Raw genomic sequence first — 16,832 nt, forward strand, 5'->3', positions numbered from 1 at the left:
AAAATTGCTAGAACCATTATATATATATATATATATATATACTTATGTATTTGTAATTTATATTGTATTTAGTGCAAAAATGCTGTAAAACATTGTAAAATTTGCATTAAAATTTACTTATTAATAGATTCATGTGAATTTTTCATATTTCCAAGTAAGCAAGGTAGGAAATATAATCATGTATGTATGCAAATTATGAATTAAGATATTCATATAAACATGTACTGCTACCCTCCAAAAGTGCAACACTATGAAGAGAGCATATAATAAGACTTCTAAATTTGCACCATGTGTAGACCTTAATAGGGCATGCAAATGATGTATGCTAGAAGTGCTGTCTCGAATCACTTTAAAAGGGGGAATAGTAGGCTGTTTTAAATATTAGAATTATATATATTTTTTCCTTGTTCCTTTCCACTTGACATTTATTTTTTATCTTGTTAAAAACAGCAGTCTGTGTAGCAAGGTTCTGAGCTTGACGGCCAAAGAAATACGGCTCATAAGAAATGCAGATTGTCTTAGAAATTAGTGTTAGATGAAATCAAACCACAGTGATGCAAGTAGGGAATTGGTGGATGTAGGAGGCTGGGATCTACTGATAGGAGCAGTTGTACCAGATACACCATTGAATGAGAGAGAGGGCAAGCTTGTTGTGACAATAATGAATCACACATCAGTCCATCAGTGGCTAAGTGGTAAAATAGTTGAACACTGGTAGTTCAGTCTGGGGCTCGAATCTCAGCAAATTTTTAGCTGTATGATCGTTTTCATGTGTAATATGTATACGAGCTAGTTTCCTTGGAAAAGTTTGACAGCCTCTTAATAGAGCCCAGGTGTAACTCTTTAGCATTGAGAACACCTAAAGTAGTCAAGCGGGTGAGGGCAAGGACATCACATTCATATATAATATGGAGTGTTGTTTCATCATTCTTACAGCATTTCCTGCATATAGGGTCTTAAAAGTCCCATAGTATGAAGGTATTTTCTGAAATAGTAATACCCCATGATGAAGCCCACAATTATTTGTATCATCAGTCTTGGGCACCTAAGAATTTTGGAGGAAGTGATGTTTAATAATATTTTGTATGTTTTCTTGTTATAAAACCTGGACATTGATGTGATGATCTGAGAAAAGACTGGAAAAAAAAATAGAAAATATATATATGGTAACACTTAACTGAAAATTTGGAAAATATGCTGTTCTAAAAAATTTTGTGATTTTACTGTTGAACTTTGTGAGAAAAAAATTGATAAAGATCTGAATCCTTTCAGATTATTTCTACCTACTTTTTTTTTACAAACTCTAAGAAATGAAATTACTGAATAAATAAAAAGGCAAGTATGTAGCATAAATGCAGTTTTTCTCGTAAGATTCCTTTATGCCACTTTTTAACATCTGCTGGCTAGGAAATGACACTGTAGCTAATGATAATGCATTAGTCAGGACAGTTGACATTAGCCATGGGGTACACTTTCGGCCCTTGAGTGGTGGTGATGGTGAAGGGGTTTAATATTTTTCTGTCTGACCTAAACAATAAGGAAAGCCCCAAGCTTATACTTGGTTTTCTTTTGGTGGCATAGTTATTGGAAAGAGAGAAAGAATTAGATTCCAAAGAACTTTAGCTCATTTAAAATGGAAAATTGCGTTCTTCGTAACATTCTAATTTGGTTCAACTTATTTTTTGCAGGCTATTATCAGTTGTCTTATCAAAATTAAAGTATGAGCTTTTGGTTAAGTCTAAAAGGGTCTAATTCTGGAGCTATAACATTATCTGCAAAGCAAAATCATATTTGGTGTTTGCTATAGTGGCCTTGGCGATAGAAATGGGTGTTAGTGCAGTTTGGGCTAAGGAAGTCCAATTTCAGAATTATGCAAAACAATAACTTTTATGTTGTTGCAGATTATGAAAAAGGAAAGATTTTCCACTTAATTGAATTTATAAAATATTGAGAAGTGATAATAAATGAACATGATATTACAAAAGTTTTTTATTGTGTAGACGATGTCCCAATCATTATTTAAATAATGGATAGTGAAATCTATAGAATGGGTTTAAATCCAAAAAACAGTGCTACCAATAATGGGGAAAGTGACAAAAGATGTTTTTGAGACTGAAAACATTTGAGTTCACAGTTAAGAGGCAATTCTTAGCATGGCAGTTACAGGACTTGAACAATGAAATTTTGTAACTGAACGATAAATTATGTATATCTATAAAATTAAGGAGGAAGTTGTAGCACAACAAATGAAGCAGCTTAAAGGGCTTGCATTGAGAGCAATATTTAATAAAAAAAAATATATTGAGCTTTTTTTTTTAGCACCAGAGGTGCTATTAGTCTTGAAATTAATTTTTTACCCATGTCACTTTTGTGTCCGAGTCAAATTTCATATTGTTGCCACCAAATGTTATCACTCTATATTACATATAAGGAAAATAAATAATGAAGAATCTGTATGTGTGTTTGTTTAATACATTGTGAAATGACAGAACCGAGAGCCACTGAATTTTTAATACACGTTTTTAATATAATTTTTAATCCACTGGAACATAGGCACTTTGATGCCCAAATTTTGAATTTGTGTTTTTGATTTCTTTCATATTTTGCACAAGAACAAATTCAGAAATTTGAAAGTGAGAAACAGCAACATTGTTCAAAATAAGCATGGCATGACATTTTTATTTTGAACGATGTTGTAACTGCAGGATGCCAGATTATTGCCATTTAGCAAAAAGTAAAATATTTATCGTTCAATTTTAATCCACAAATTCAGCTATTTGAAACCCGTGTGTTGCCACTGCCCCAAATAGAATAATTATTATCTCCACACACCAGCATGTTGCTATTCAGTAAAGCATAAGCTGTTTAACTTTATAACTAGAGAAACATATTGACATACAGGCAAATATATTGCCATTTGATAACAGATTTAATCTTTCTGTTACTGAGTGGCAAACCAAGTGATTTAAAAACAATAAACACAGTTCTTAAAAAATAATTTTCTGCTTTTTAATCTGATTGATTTTAATAAAAATACATTTAAATCATGAGATATCCAATTAGAAATGGTAAATATTTTTATGCAACAAGTCTAGCTGGACACATTAAAATCATTAAAAGTCCCTTCAGATTTTCTTTTTCTTCTCTCTGTCTCTCATTTTTTTAAATTTATTTTAATGTAAGCTTCATTATTCCATAACCAACTATTTCATATTTTTGTTTTTTTAATAGCTATGTCATCATACTAGATTTAAACTTAAGATCTAAAATTTGGAGAATTTCCGATATTCTTAATCTTAACGCTTCCAGACCTCGGACTTTGTACTGAATCGCTTAATGTATTCATCTATTCAGTGACTGGCAAAAGAGTGACACAGCATTCACAACCCACATTTATGCCAGATGACCTTTGGCAATATGTGGGAGCAGCATGGATATACCCTAAGCATGCGTCAAAAAAAGACTCTTTCTTTCAGTGTCAAGGTATATTCCAGCAGTTCTTGCTAGATGCTATGTAACACAAAATACTGTTTTATTTGCATTCAGTAAGTTCAACAGGACTAATTTTAACCAGCTCACCCTTATGCTTTATATTGTTTAATAAGTATGGTTTTGATAGTTTTGATGTCCTTCATGGTTTTGCATTTTTTAAAATGTATATAGATAACACAGTATATATAGATATGCAGTGTATATAGATAACACAGGTATTAAAATTTAGGTACTCCTGTGAAATCTGTAATGTAACCTTCTATCACCAGGTGCAGTTAGTATTGTTAAACATGGTAGCCATTAGTATAACTTAACTTCTAATTTCATAAACTGAGTGCACATGTATTATATTTCTAAGTCTGTTTAGTCTTTGTTTGAAACTAATATAAATGCTAAGATTTAATTGAAAAATTTGGCACTTTATTTTTCTTATCTGTTTTGTAATATTTGAAGAACAAACTTTAGAAGGCAGGGTAATTTTTCGATAAACACACCCAAAATTTTCATTTATTTTTGTTTATTTTTAATTTATGTTTCTATGCCTCATGCTTTTCTTTGTAATAGCAAATTTTTATCGATGAACAAAGTTTAAAATTGCTCCAAATTGCAAAAATAATCAAATATAGTGGGCTTAACTAACAAGTATCATTCATTTATTTTCTTAGCCACATTAAAAAAAAAAATTTACTAGATTTCATTAAAGGAGATGATTTACTTTCCCTTCTTGTTATTCTTTTTGCCATTCTCTTTTCGGTTAATCTTTGGATTATGGTAACTTAGTGATTTTTTGGCGAAAATTTGGTGACAAACTCTGCTACAGCAACCCTCTATTTTTTCGCTGCCATTTTGTCTTCACGAAGTAAAGACATGTTTCTTTTCTTTTTATTTACTCAACACTTTTTCCAACAATCTGCTAGCCGAATTACACTTATGCTAGAAATTTTATTGAACAAAACTGCTTAATAATGACAAATATTAACTGCAAAATTGGAAAAAAGTGCAGAATCGCACATACACAGTAACCATGTACACGTCGACTTATTTTTACTTAAAAAAAAATCCCAGAATTGCACAAAAATGGCATTGCGCACACTCTTGGCTTTATCCATCTACACTGCTTTTTTCTCATAAATTAGAAAAATTTCACAAAAATTAATGAAAATTTTGTGAATCTTTAAATTTGGTAAAAAGGACATATATGAAATTACCTGATCGCGAAAAAGTATATACCCTTTCCAAGGATGAACATTTCCACGTATAACATAAATAAAATATCCAAAAACCTTTACCTCTAAACGTCACCAACAAATTTATAATGCAAACATTAAAAATGGTTACAAATACTTAGTGTCAAATATTTAAATTATTTCCATGCACGTTTACTTTCACTGAAACATATACCAAATTGCTACAAACATATAATTCACAAAATAACTATCATTTAATTAAAATATAATTAAACCATGCACACGTCAACTTATTTTTACTTAAAAAAACATCCCAGAATTGCACAAAAATGGCATTGCTCACACTCGTCACTATATCCATGTACACTGCTTTTTTCTCATAAATTAAAAAAACTTCACGAAAATGCATGAAAATTTTGTGAATCTTTAAATTCGGTAAAAAGGACATATATGAAATTACCTGATCGGAAAAAAGTATATACCCTTTCCAAGGATGAACATGTGCTCGTATAAAATAAATAAAATATCCAAAAACTTTTACCTCTAAATTATCTATTATAAACGTCACCAACGAATTTCTAACGCAAACATTAAAAATGGTTGCAAATACTTAGTGTCAAATATTTAAATTATTTCCATGCACGTTTACTTCCACTGAAACATATACCAAATTGCTACAAACATTAAAATATAATTAAATTAAAAAACACTACTTAAAATATAAATAAGCACATACATTAAATTAATAAGAATTAGCTTACAATCCTAATTACTTTAAATTAAAACATTGCAAATAACAATTTTCCAATAATACCATATTAATTTATTTACTCCTTACATTTAGAACAATGCATAAAAATAATATCCTCAAATAATTAAAAATACTAACTTACCTAATCTTCTTCAGAATCTTGATTATGTGGCGGATAAACTTTTCTTATTTCCTCCGCTAAATAAAAAGCAATCGTATGTGCGTCTGTTTCAGGATCTTTAAAATCATACTTATGGTTCACAGCAAGATGTTGAAAACCTTCATCCTCCAAACAGACATATGACTTCCAGCAATCAGATATTATTGTACCAGGTAGAATATACTGCTTAATAAAACTTAATAAGCAATCTTTACTTCTATCTCACACAACCTTAAAAAAAACACTTATTACTACCCCTTTCAATCTCACTAAATACCCATTTCGAATTCACTTTAGATAGGGCCATGGGATCCAAAAATTAACCAAGACTGTTTCACACAACACAGAATGAATCTAAATACAAAATTTCCAGATTCCCCCCCCTTTTCTGATTAAAGAACTGTAATTCGTCCATTAATGTCACATGACATATCTCATGATCTCTCATTTCCCTCACACAAAATAATGTGTAATCAGAACTGAGTACTTCTCACATTATTCCCGAAGTCCTAGGTAGTAACCTTTATCGCCTACCAAAATGTCGCCAAACTACCTGTTACTGTATTCCAAAGATTAGCCCTCTTTTCTGTGCTTGTTCACTCATGTCTTAAAATTTTTTAATTTGTATTCTGACACCTTTGTGTGGTTATTTATTTCACAGATATGTATTAAATGGTGTGTGTCATATTGTATGCTTAGTGTTTAGGATTATCTTTTCATATAACAGAACACTTGATTCTTCAAGAACTGACGAATAAAAATGAATTTATTTTAGGTAATTTTAGGAATTTATTTTAGTACTTGAATATAGAACTGAATGTGGGAAACAAAATTTAAAAGATATGTGGCAATAAAATTTTAGAAGAATGTGAACATTTAGAAATATATTGAGGAGGAATATGATATCCCCTAATTTAGTTGTTTGCAACCTTTTTCGCCTTTCACCATTGGTAAATGATTATTTCCCCCTCATTTACAAAACTAAAAAAATACATGTACAGTTATTTAAATTTGAATTATTTTTTGTGTTTTATAAATTAAACAAGAAAAAGTATAAAAAATATTGACAAATACCAAAACTTAACAAGTTTTTTATATTCATAAATTAAAATTAAATATTTAACAGGTAAATAACAGGCTGACTTTATGGCTTCATTCCTGTCCTGAAACTATGAAATTCCCTATTGTTTTTATGTAGCTGGTTTAAAAAAAAATATTTCAATCTGTTTAAGTGTAGTTGCGTACCAATAGAAGAAGTAGAATATAGTTGTTTTGAATCCCCCCTTTAATGTCAAACTTACTCGAGCAGTTCTCTTAAATATTAAACTTCTAAGCATGCAAGATTTTATTATCTCTCTTTCTTATAAGTTTATCAACGAGTATTTTCTGTATATTTTCTTGTGGTAAGCTTCTTTAAGAAGTTTATCATTTAGTAATCTGTTTTGCTGTTTCCTCTCTTAAAAATGTCAGCTTTTTTAATATTTTATTTATTATTATGTTCTGTATATTGGTTGTTTAAGAAAATGGAATTTTATATGGTATTTTTCTTTTAATTTTCATTTTTAGTTCTAGCTGAAGTATATGCTTTATATTAAGAACTGTGTTCCTGGGGTGTTGTTTTGTCTTTCAGAAACTAATTATGTAGAAAGTATGTATTATATTTCATCTCTAAAACTAAAATAAAAAAAAGTGAAAAAATGTTTATCTAATTGGGAAATTTATAATTTAAAATTGTTTTCAGGAATTCCTATGTAATTAAATCATCTCATTGATTATCGAGGACTAGGAAATATGATTTAATGGCTGAACATTTATTGCAAATCAGTACCAACTGTGTTGCTGAGCACAGGGTAGAGATGCTAAAATTGGTTACAGCTGAACTACGGAACATGCAAGTGTGATTTTGGCATGTGCTGTGAAATGAGGAGGGGTGGACATTAGTATGTGTTCAAATGGGGCATCTTAAATTCTTTTGATTCTTAAGACTTTAGTGTCAAAGATCATTCTAGGATGGAAAGGAAGCACTGTATTTTATTTTTAAGGTATCAGTTGAATGAAATCCCTTTCTTCTGTCTTGGAACTTCTATCTCTAACAAAACAAGGTCTTTGTAAGAAAATTTTATAAGATTGATTGATAATGAACTTCATCTTTGCTGAGACCAAATTTCAGTTATTTTTGAAACAGTTAGAATGAAACATCAATAATCAATGCAAGATTAGCCACTACAAATTAAAAGTAGGGCTGTAAGGTGGTTGGGGAAGCTCTGTGATGCCATGTGTGGTCAGGAAGTCCATGACAACAAAGGCGATGGCTCGACGCACTGTCGTGATGGATCCTCCATGATCCATCAATTGCTGGATGGATTGACTCGTTTTTCTGAGTCTGTCAAGTGCAGGTACAACCCAGATGTCGCTCTTTCGAATTTTCTTCCCCCAAATGAAAAGGGTCATGAAAGGACGGCACCATGGCTCGGTTCAGGCCATTCAAGTGTCCGTAAAGAGGAAGGGGAAAGCATTCCAGTTTGCATGTTCCAGGAAGTCATTGATTGGCAGAGTCACTGGAAATGCTGTGTTGATGCAGAAGGGGCATATTTTGAAAACTATTAAGTCGATGTGTCAAAATCATGAATAAATTTTATAAGAAATTCAGCTCTACTACTTTCCTGACAAACCCCGTAATTCTGGTTCTTCTTTTCGTGAGTAATTTGCTTTTTAAGTTTGATTTATAATTTCTTCTTTCAAGCATATGATAATTTCTTCTTTCAAGCATATGATGATTTCTTGTTTTAAAAATTTTAATAAAATTTTACACTTAACATCTCTCAGAACTGCTTACTTAAAAACTTAACTTTTATGAGGTTAAGAGAATGCAAATTCAAGTAGCCTAATATTATTTGAATTAATACAAATTAATGTTCTAGTACATGATAATGACTAAAACTTTCTGGCTCTTTGATTTAAAATAAAAGTTAAAAATAATTTAAATTACTATATTGGTGATGTTTTATGGTTAACAGTATCTTTTGTTTACTTTACATAAGTACTAAAAACATATTTAATACAGGAAGTTTTATGCTTAAATTATTAGTCATATATATGACTGTTTTACACATTTCAATAAACCAGAAACCAATACACAATTAAAAGTATTGTGAGTAAATGCCTTAATAGAATAGGAACACAAAAATCTTTAATTACGCTAACAGTGGCATCTCAGTTTGTAATATAAAATATTTTATGACTTCATGTTTATTCTCAGCAAAATAAGAAGGCAAATAGAAAGATAAATGACAGTAAAAGTATAAATGATACTGTAAAAAAGTTTAAAAAAGACATGTCAAATACAAGACTAAGTTTTTGAAATCTTCCTCCAAAAATCAATTTAAATTCAAAACTCTCTTATCTTCCTTTTTTAACATCTCAAAGTAGGGTTCCTGCTCTCATTATGTACATTTCCTTCCTGAATAATAGTTGTTATTTCACTTGCAGGAAATATTTGTTGCAAGTTTTGTGTGCAAATAATCCAGTGAAAAAATTCAAAATGTGGGTTGAATATTTTCTTTATTAAACAGGGTTCGTACGGTCCTTTAGTTTTTTGGAATCGATTTTTGATCCTTACAAGTACTTAATTTTGGCCAAAATTGGCAGAAGGTCCTTAATTTTAATCATGTGAAATTTCTGTCTGTTTTTACGACTGCCATTTTGAGTGTGAATTAGCAGTTTGGAGGTATGTTTTTGGCGATTCACTGATAAATATGGTTATTTGAATGGGTTATGATGTGTTCCAATTCCTAATATAAATGTTGGGATACTCGAGCTTCTGAGCAAGAAGGGAAACAAGTATTTAGAAATTATTTCACTTTTTCTAACGAAGAGCTCTTAAACAACTTTTCGCTTTTGGGAATGTGAATTCTTTTATTGAACGGCTTTAAATTTGGCGACTTATCAACATTTTGGTGATTTTTATGATCAGTTTCTATAGAAAATTTTAAATTTCATGATCTGGGAATTTTTCGACGATTTCTTTTAAACATTCTAACATTGATAAATATCATTAAAATAATGGTAATATATTGAAATTATATTTAAAAAATAACATATTAATTAAAAATATCTAAATCATCCTAAGGCATTTTACTGTTAAGGAAATGCAAACTGCTGGTGCACATGCATATTAATCACAATCAAGAAGTCAATGTCAGATTTTTATTTATTTATTTTTTATTAACATGTTTCATCTTGTAACCTGGAGAATCTTCCTTTGCAGGTATGTGGACTGTTTTAACAAGTTGTTATGGACAGAAAACAAGAGTCATCATCTCTTGTTTCACATGGGTGACTTTGACCTGACCAACGAACATCCCATGTCACTTAGAATCAATTCCTAAGTTGAAAAATTACACAGGAAAGAAATTCATTATTTGCTTTTATCATTCACCTGTTTCCAGATGACCAGTTGCTGTCCAAGTAGCTGATTCTTGTAAATCATGATGTTGACACTCTTTCAAATTCTTTCTGCAAAAAGAATGCAATTAATCCCACTACTATATGATGCAGATAGCATAAGATGAGATTTCAAATTATCTTCAATCACATTCTTGAACTTCGACAATTAGGTATTTTGATGTCAGCGATGCATAAATCTGTATCTTCTCATGTCTCTGAATCACTAGATTTAATAGATTTTATAAAGTTTTGTGTTAAATGAGTGTAATTTTCCAAAAACAAGGTGATCCTTCTAACTTCTTAAATGGGCATATATACCAAAAAGCCATTACATTATGACCACCTTCCATCTATAACAGTGGGCTCAACCAGAAAAAAATCACTTCACACTGATGTTGGATTATATAAAGCGGCTGTGCATTGTCTTTCCAAACATAAGATGATTACCAGTATAATGGGAACAGCTCATTTATCAGAATTTGATAAAGGTCAAATTGCTATGGCTCGGCCACTGGGAATATCAATATTAGAAATAGTGCATTTAATGGGCTGTTCACATGCAGTTGTTGTGAGCACATATCGAAAGTGTTGTATGAATTGTGACACAACAAGTTGCCGGCCAGCAGAGTGTTGTCGACGGCACATTGATTCCAGAAGTGAGTCGAAATTGCTACGTATTGTTCGCCATGACTGAAGAGTTACAATAGCCGAAATCACCACCAGCTACAACAGTGGCAACCCAGACAGTGCTTCTCAACACACTGTGCAGCTTACATTGTTGCATGTGGGCCTATGCAGCAGGAGGTTGAAGCATTTCATCACCTGCTGCATCTGCAGTGAGTCAAGAAATTGCATGGTTTGACGAATTATGTTTTCTGGTCTACATTAACAGGCGGGTACTAATACACCAATTTCCAAATGAAACCATGGCTCCTGAATGCACAGTTGGATGGAGGCAAGCCAGTAGTGGGCGTAATATAGTGTGGACAATGTTTTCATGGAACATTAGGAACCATAATCCCCATAGAACAATCCCCCGACGTCTGTGCGCTACGTGAACATCTTTGTAGACCAAATTCACCCATTCATGATAACCGTATTTCTGGCGAGGAATGCTGTTTACCAGCAGGATAATAGTACCATATCATAAGGTTTGAATCGTCAGGGAGTGGTTCGAGGAACATTTCAGTGACTTTCAGGGCATTTCTTGGCCTGAACATTCACTTGACATTAATCTGATGGAGCATTTGTGGTCCCACCTGAAAAACGAAATTCATACTAGCATGCCACCACCTCGCAATGTGTGGAAATTGCAAGACCAGTTAGTGAACGCTTGGTACCAGATTATGTATCAGCACTTTGTGCAGTCAATGGCACTCTGGGTGCTGGCAGTTTTGAGGGCTAAATGCTGTTTAGAGGAGTTTTCCTCTAAACAAGCAGTTTTGAGGCTTGTTGTTAACAGGGTGGTCATAATGTAATGGCCCTTAGGTGTAAAAAAATATACTTTTTGTTTAATTGTAGTGCTTTATTGTATTCATGTGATTAATTGTGCATTATGTATTAAAGGAATACAATTAATTTTATTTTGTAAGATTTTGCTATTATGTAATACAGCTCATGATGTGTGATCTGCAAAAATTAAATGCACTTATTTAAAGACTATGAAATTTAAAATCTTTTCAAAACAAATTTTACATGAGTGAATTCAAAGCATCAGTTTAATGATTCTTCCCACGATCCCAAATATTTCAGTATGCACAACCCTTGGTAAAATAAGTTGTGATCTTTGCATAGAATTACCAAAGAATTATTACAAAAGATAAGAGTTTTAATGTGGGAAAAGTAATCATTGTAACAAACTGTGAAGTAACTGCATAAAAATGGACCCATGGAAAATTGATACAAATCTCCTGACAAAATGCGAATGGAAAGGTTCACTTCACCAAAAATAAAATCCTTGGATTTAAAATACTTCCAGAAATAGAAAGAGCCCTACAGGGACTGTAGGTCAACAGCAGTTTCTTCAGCAGTTAATCAAGTCATTCAAGAATTGAATAATAGTACTTTACAACTAATGGGAAAAGTTGCAGGTGGATTGCAACTGTTATGAACTTTGTGATGACACAGAATGTAGGCAGAAGCTGCCTGAAACAAGATTAAGGAAAGAAAAAAAATATTAGAGAGCATAACGCTTTAGATTAATGCCGTATTGTATAATTTATGCTATTCTGATGACCATTACTTGCTAAAAAAATAACAGGGTCGGAATAGTAATTGCTAGAAATGGAATTATTTGCAACTTTTTTTTTGTTCCTCTGACAGTAAGCCTGCAGTGGACAGTTTGAAATCGAATAACTTATTATGTACATAAAATAAGAAATTAAATTAGTGATTAATAAAGAAGCATGACATTGCATGATTTCAAAATCCATATGTATTTGAAAAAATTCTGATGTTTACACCACATGATTTACTTGTGCACCCTATTAAATTACATACATATTTTGCTGCATGTAATTGCATTTCTACGAATTATTCTAACTTAATTAACCAATCCCTCAGTGTAAGTTGAAAATTATATCAAAAATTAAATATCCTGGTCAATTTTTATCGTACGGCAGTCAAATTTCTTGTACTTATATTTTTTCATAACAAGTATAAAACTTTCCACAACTTGAGTATAGGAACCGCGATACCGCATAAAAACTTAGATTTTTTTTAAAATTTGACATTGCCAAAACATGAATATTTTTGTTGAACACTTCTGTAATTGGAAGTATGTGACTAGGACCAAACAATTGTGAAAATAAAGGCCTGGTAAGTGGGTTGGATATTGTAATTTTGATACTGCTGATATGAATAAAAAGGGGATGTTGTGCACAGCTAGATGTTACAGCAGTCCCATGTGCAAAGTTTCATCGTTCTGCGGCTGATGAATTGAGTTGTGCAAGATGCATACGTACGTGCAAATGATTCAAAAAAAAAAGTCCATTTTGGGAAAAAAAAAGGGGGGTCCTTTATTCTGGCCACAGATATAGACGCAAAAAAATAATCAAAATGGATTTGGGAACTGTCAAAATGTATATTTCCGTTGAAATTGTTCATGGTTACAATACTTCCTTTACTTCACACAAGGAAGTAAAAGTTTAAACAATTATTTATTGAAAACAAGTTGCATTTCAGACGGCAAAGGGTCACAAGTAGTTTCTGAGCTGCATGTTCTGCTACATACCTCAAATAACATGCAATATACATGTTGTTACCCCGCTGTCATAAGGATGTCTGGTCTCTAAGGATGCTTCAGGTAGAAATGTTGCTTGACTGTGTGACCTGGAGGACAGCATAGGAATTGGGTGAGTGGGGTGAGACCCTTTGTAACGTCTGCTAGGAGAAACATTTGATTGGATAAGAGACTTTGTCATGAAATATCTAGAAATATATTTTTACACAAAATACAAGATAAAACAAAGTAATGAAAATAAAATAGATGCAGCAATTTGCAAATGAGGTTATATACATATTTATGTTATGTACATTCGTAATTTAATTGCTGGAGCATCATTCTTAAGGTTTAGTCCGAAGTCATGTGGGGAGGCTCTGAGCTATGCTGCTTGAGATTCTGAGTTGACAAATTTGAGCTGCGAGCTAAGTAATGAAAACTTATGTTCGAAATTCTTGATGTTCACTAAGTAAAAATGCAGCAAGTGGTCACAGGAATTTATCTTCTGTGAGAATTTCTTAGTGAAAGAGTCCAAAATAGTTCATGTATTCACAGGAACTCTCACTTCCAAAAAACTTTTCATTAGCATTGTGAAGGAACTTGGCAATGGCTTCTGTCTTAACGTTCTGATGTAGGAGTTCATTTCTCACGTAGTAATGAGCGTTAGTGCAGATGCATAGATATCTATTCTGCAAAACTTGCAGTTTATAAATGTCTGCAGGAGTTGCAGCTGCCCAAGCAGGGAAAGCATATGCCATGATTGATCTTGGTTTTCTGATGTAGATCAGTGTCTTTTTTGTGAGATTTAATTTGGAATACTTTCTGATAACAGGCAGGAGACACTTCATGACTTTCTTTGCTTTAGCTTTCATATGTTTGATATATGTAATCTATGTAAGTCCATTAAAAACAACTAATCATTTTCCTTGTGACACAATTGGAAAAATTTCACCAAACAGGGTCAGGTTGTTTTTAATATGAAGGTTCCTTTTCTTTCTCCTGTTAATTAGCAATTAAGATTTTGTTGCATTTATGCTAACTTTCCAATTTTTACACCATTGTTTAATGGGTGGGATATGAGATTGTAGTTTCTTAATTACATGGTCAACATTAGCCGATGTTACTGCCAGCGCAATAACATCAGCATAGCAGGCAAGAATTGAACTTCCATAAAGATGAATTTTGGGGAAATCAGCAGCATAGTACAGATAGAGTATCAGCCCAACGACCGAGCCTTGAGGTACTCCACTTCGAATTTTTCTTACTCTGGAAAGGGAGTCTTTCACAGCAACCTGGAAAGTTCTGTTAGTGATGATGGAGAGAATAAGAAGGATTAACTCTCTTTCAAAATGAAGATCTATTAGTTTTGCACTTAATCCCTCATGCTAAACGCAGTTGAAATCTGAGCTGCAGTTTGGCCTTGCATGTTATATACTGATAATGTTAGAATAAAAGATATGGTGAATCTTGATTTCTTAAAATATTAGAACTACAGTTAAGATATGATTTTATATCCTGTATGTTAGCAACCATCGCCATACTGTAATCTAACTCATCGGTTACAAAAGTCCTAATATGTGAAACAATTATTCTTATATGTCACATTATGATCTTTGCTGATGTTATATAGTGTAAAATTTTAATCTTTAAAATAACTAACATTTATCAATCAATTTTACTCAGAATTGGTACTGAGCAGCATGGAGATATTACTCCAGTAGAAATTGAAAATCTTTAATGAGTTATATGGAATACCATTTTTTTTTTGTAATTTATCAAAGTCGGCATTTTATATTATATTTATACCTCTATAGGATATTAAAAAAAGACGGCTACAGGCTTAATTTTCTTAAATTTTGATCCTAAGTATGTACATCAAATTGCTAAATTTTCAAAATATGATACTGAATTTCATGAAAAGAGTTTCAGCGTTGTGGCTGAGACTGTTCTATAAATGTAAAAAATATATTTTGTATTATTCCTATTAACTGAAATTCCAGGTAATAAAATATTCATATTATACAAAAATTTTACCTTTACATGTGTAATTAATTCATAGACATAATCAAAAATGAATTTTCTGAATTACATTGTTCTTCAGTTCTGAGTAAAATTCTAGATCTTTCAGCCAGATTTTATAAAGTAGCTATAAAATAAAAATTATTTGTATTGATAGGTAATGGTTTGTATTGTGTGAAACATAACTTGTACAGAACCAATTACAATTAAATACTCGGAATTTATATACAGTATATGACTTGTTTTACAAAATGCAAAATTTATAGTTTATCCCATAAAAAGATGTATATTAATTATCCGACGTAAGCATAGCAGACTTTGCCTGTAAAAGTACAAAACTTAATGTATAATGAATTGTATTTATTATTAGGTGCCAAGCGAATACAATTAATATGGCTTATTATTATTTATTTTCTATATTTTGAACTGAAATTTCATCATTAAATCTTGTAATATAGTTTAGTTCTGCATAGTTTTTTTTTTCTCTCATTGTAAACTAATTCTGTAAATTGAACTGTCATTTAAAATTTAAAAAAAAAAAAAAAAAAAAAAAAAGTTGTTTTCCATGGTTGAGGTAATGCTCATTCTCTTGATAAATATTGCATTGCTCATATTTTAAATTGCAAGTCTAATTTTCCTTTTAAGGTTATGCAGTTGTGTATAATGTAATTAGACAGGTGCTTATTTTTTTCTTAAAATGTGCTTGAAAAGTGCTTATAGGTGCTTATTTTTTTAACTAAAATGTGGCTATGAACCCTGCTTGATAATATTTTCATAAAGATACTTTTCAAAGAATTACCTCAATTGTTGTTATCTTTATATCGAGCATGTTGGAAATTGACTTTATTTCCACGACAGATGAAAATTGTGGAAATATTTCTAAAAGTTAAGCATATGATGGTAATAACAAAAATTGGAGAGTAAAGCTTTGATTGCACCAAATTGCGTATTATGGTAACAAATATGTTTATGCACGAAAGAAAAGTATTGCGTACGAAGATGAAAGCAAAATTTAATTTTCGTAAATTATACGTTGACATCACATTTGGTAATTAACAAATTGATGTTTAGAGCTAAAAACAAAGAAAACTTACGTTAATAAGTTTTGTGATGCTCAGACCTTGCACACAAACTTTACAGCAATAGTCCATGCTTTCAATGATCAACCTCTGCAGATGTTAACAATCACCATTCCTCCATTAAAGCAATTTCCAACTGCTTCAGGGCATCGTAAAGATTTTCAATAGGATTAAGGTCGGGAGAGTATGGCGGCCACTTCACATGAGAAATTCTCTCACTGTCCAGGTACTCGTTAACGATGCTGGTTCGATGGGTTAGGGCATTAAATAAGAAGAAAATCGGGACCAGTTGCTGCAACATAGACTCCAACAATGAAGTGTTGAAGTTTTAAGGAAAAGAATCGCCTCTTCGCTTGATTTCTTGAATGACCCAAGAGAACTTAATTCTTAATGGGGAGACTGACAAAAATCTACCATTAGAATTTCGACTAGTATTATTTAAATAAAGTGTCTCGACATCCTGCTTTTCTTCATCTGG

At 31.7% G+C, this 16,832-nt stretch overlaps 1 long non-coding RNA gene across 1 annotated transcript in view; it reads left to right on the forward strand.

The window, feature by feature from the left end:
- Positions 1-16,229, forward strand: part of LOC146999101 (uncharacterized) — a 42,231-nt gene extending 26,002 nt beyond the window's left edge. Inside the window, exons 2-3 of the long non-coding RNA XR_015040742.1 lie at positions 7,157-7,238; positions 9,858-16,229. This is a non-coding gene — a long non-coding RNA (uncharacterized LOC146999101). The remainder of the gene's footprint in view (positions 1-7,156; positions 7,239-9,857) is intronic.
- Positions 16,230-16,832: the final 603 nt, after the last annotated feature.

This window comes from Stegodyphus dumicola, chromosome 1 (genome assembly GCF_044657685.1).
Source record: "Stegodyphus dumicola isolate Sdum_Otavi_A_Nest chromosome 1, ASM4465768v1".
Taxonomy (NCBI): domain Eukaryota; kingdom Metazoa; phylum Arthropoda; class Arachnida; order Araneae; family Eresidae; genus Stegodyphus; species Stegodyphus dumicola.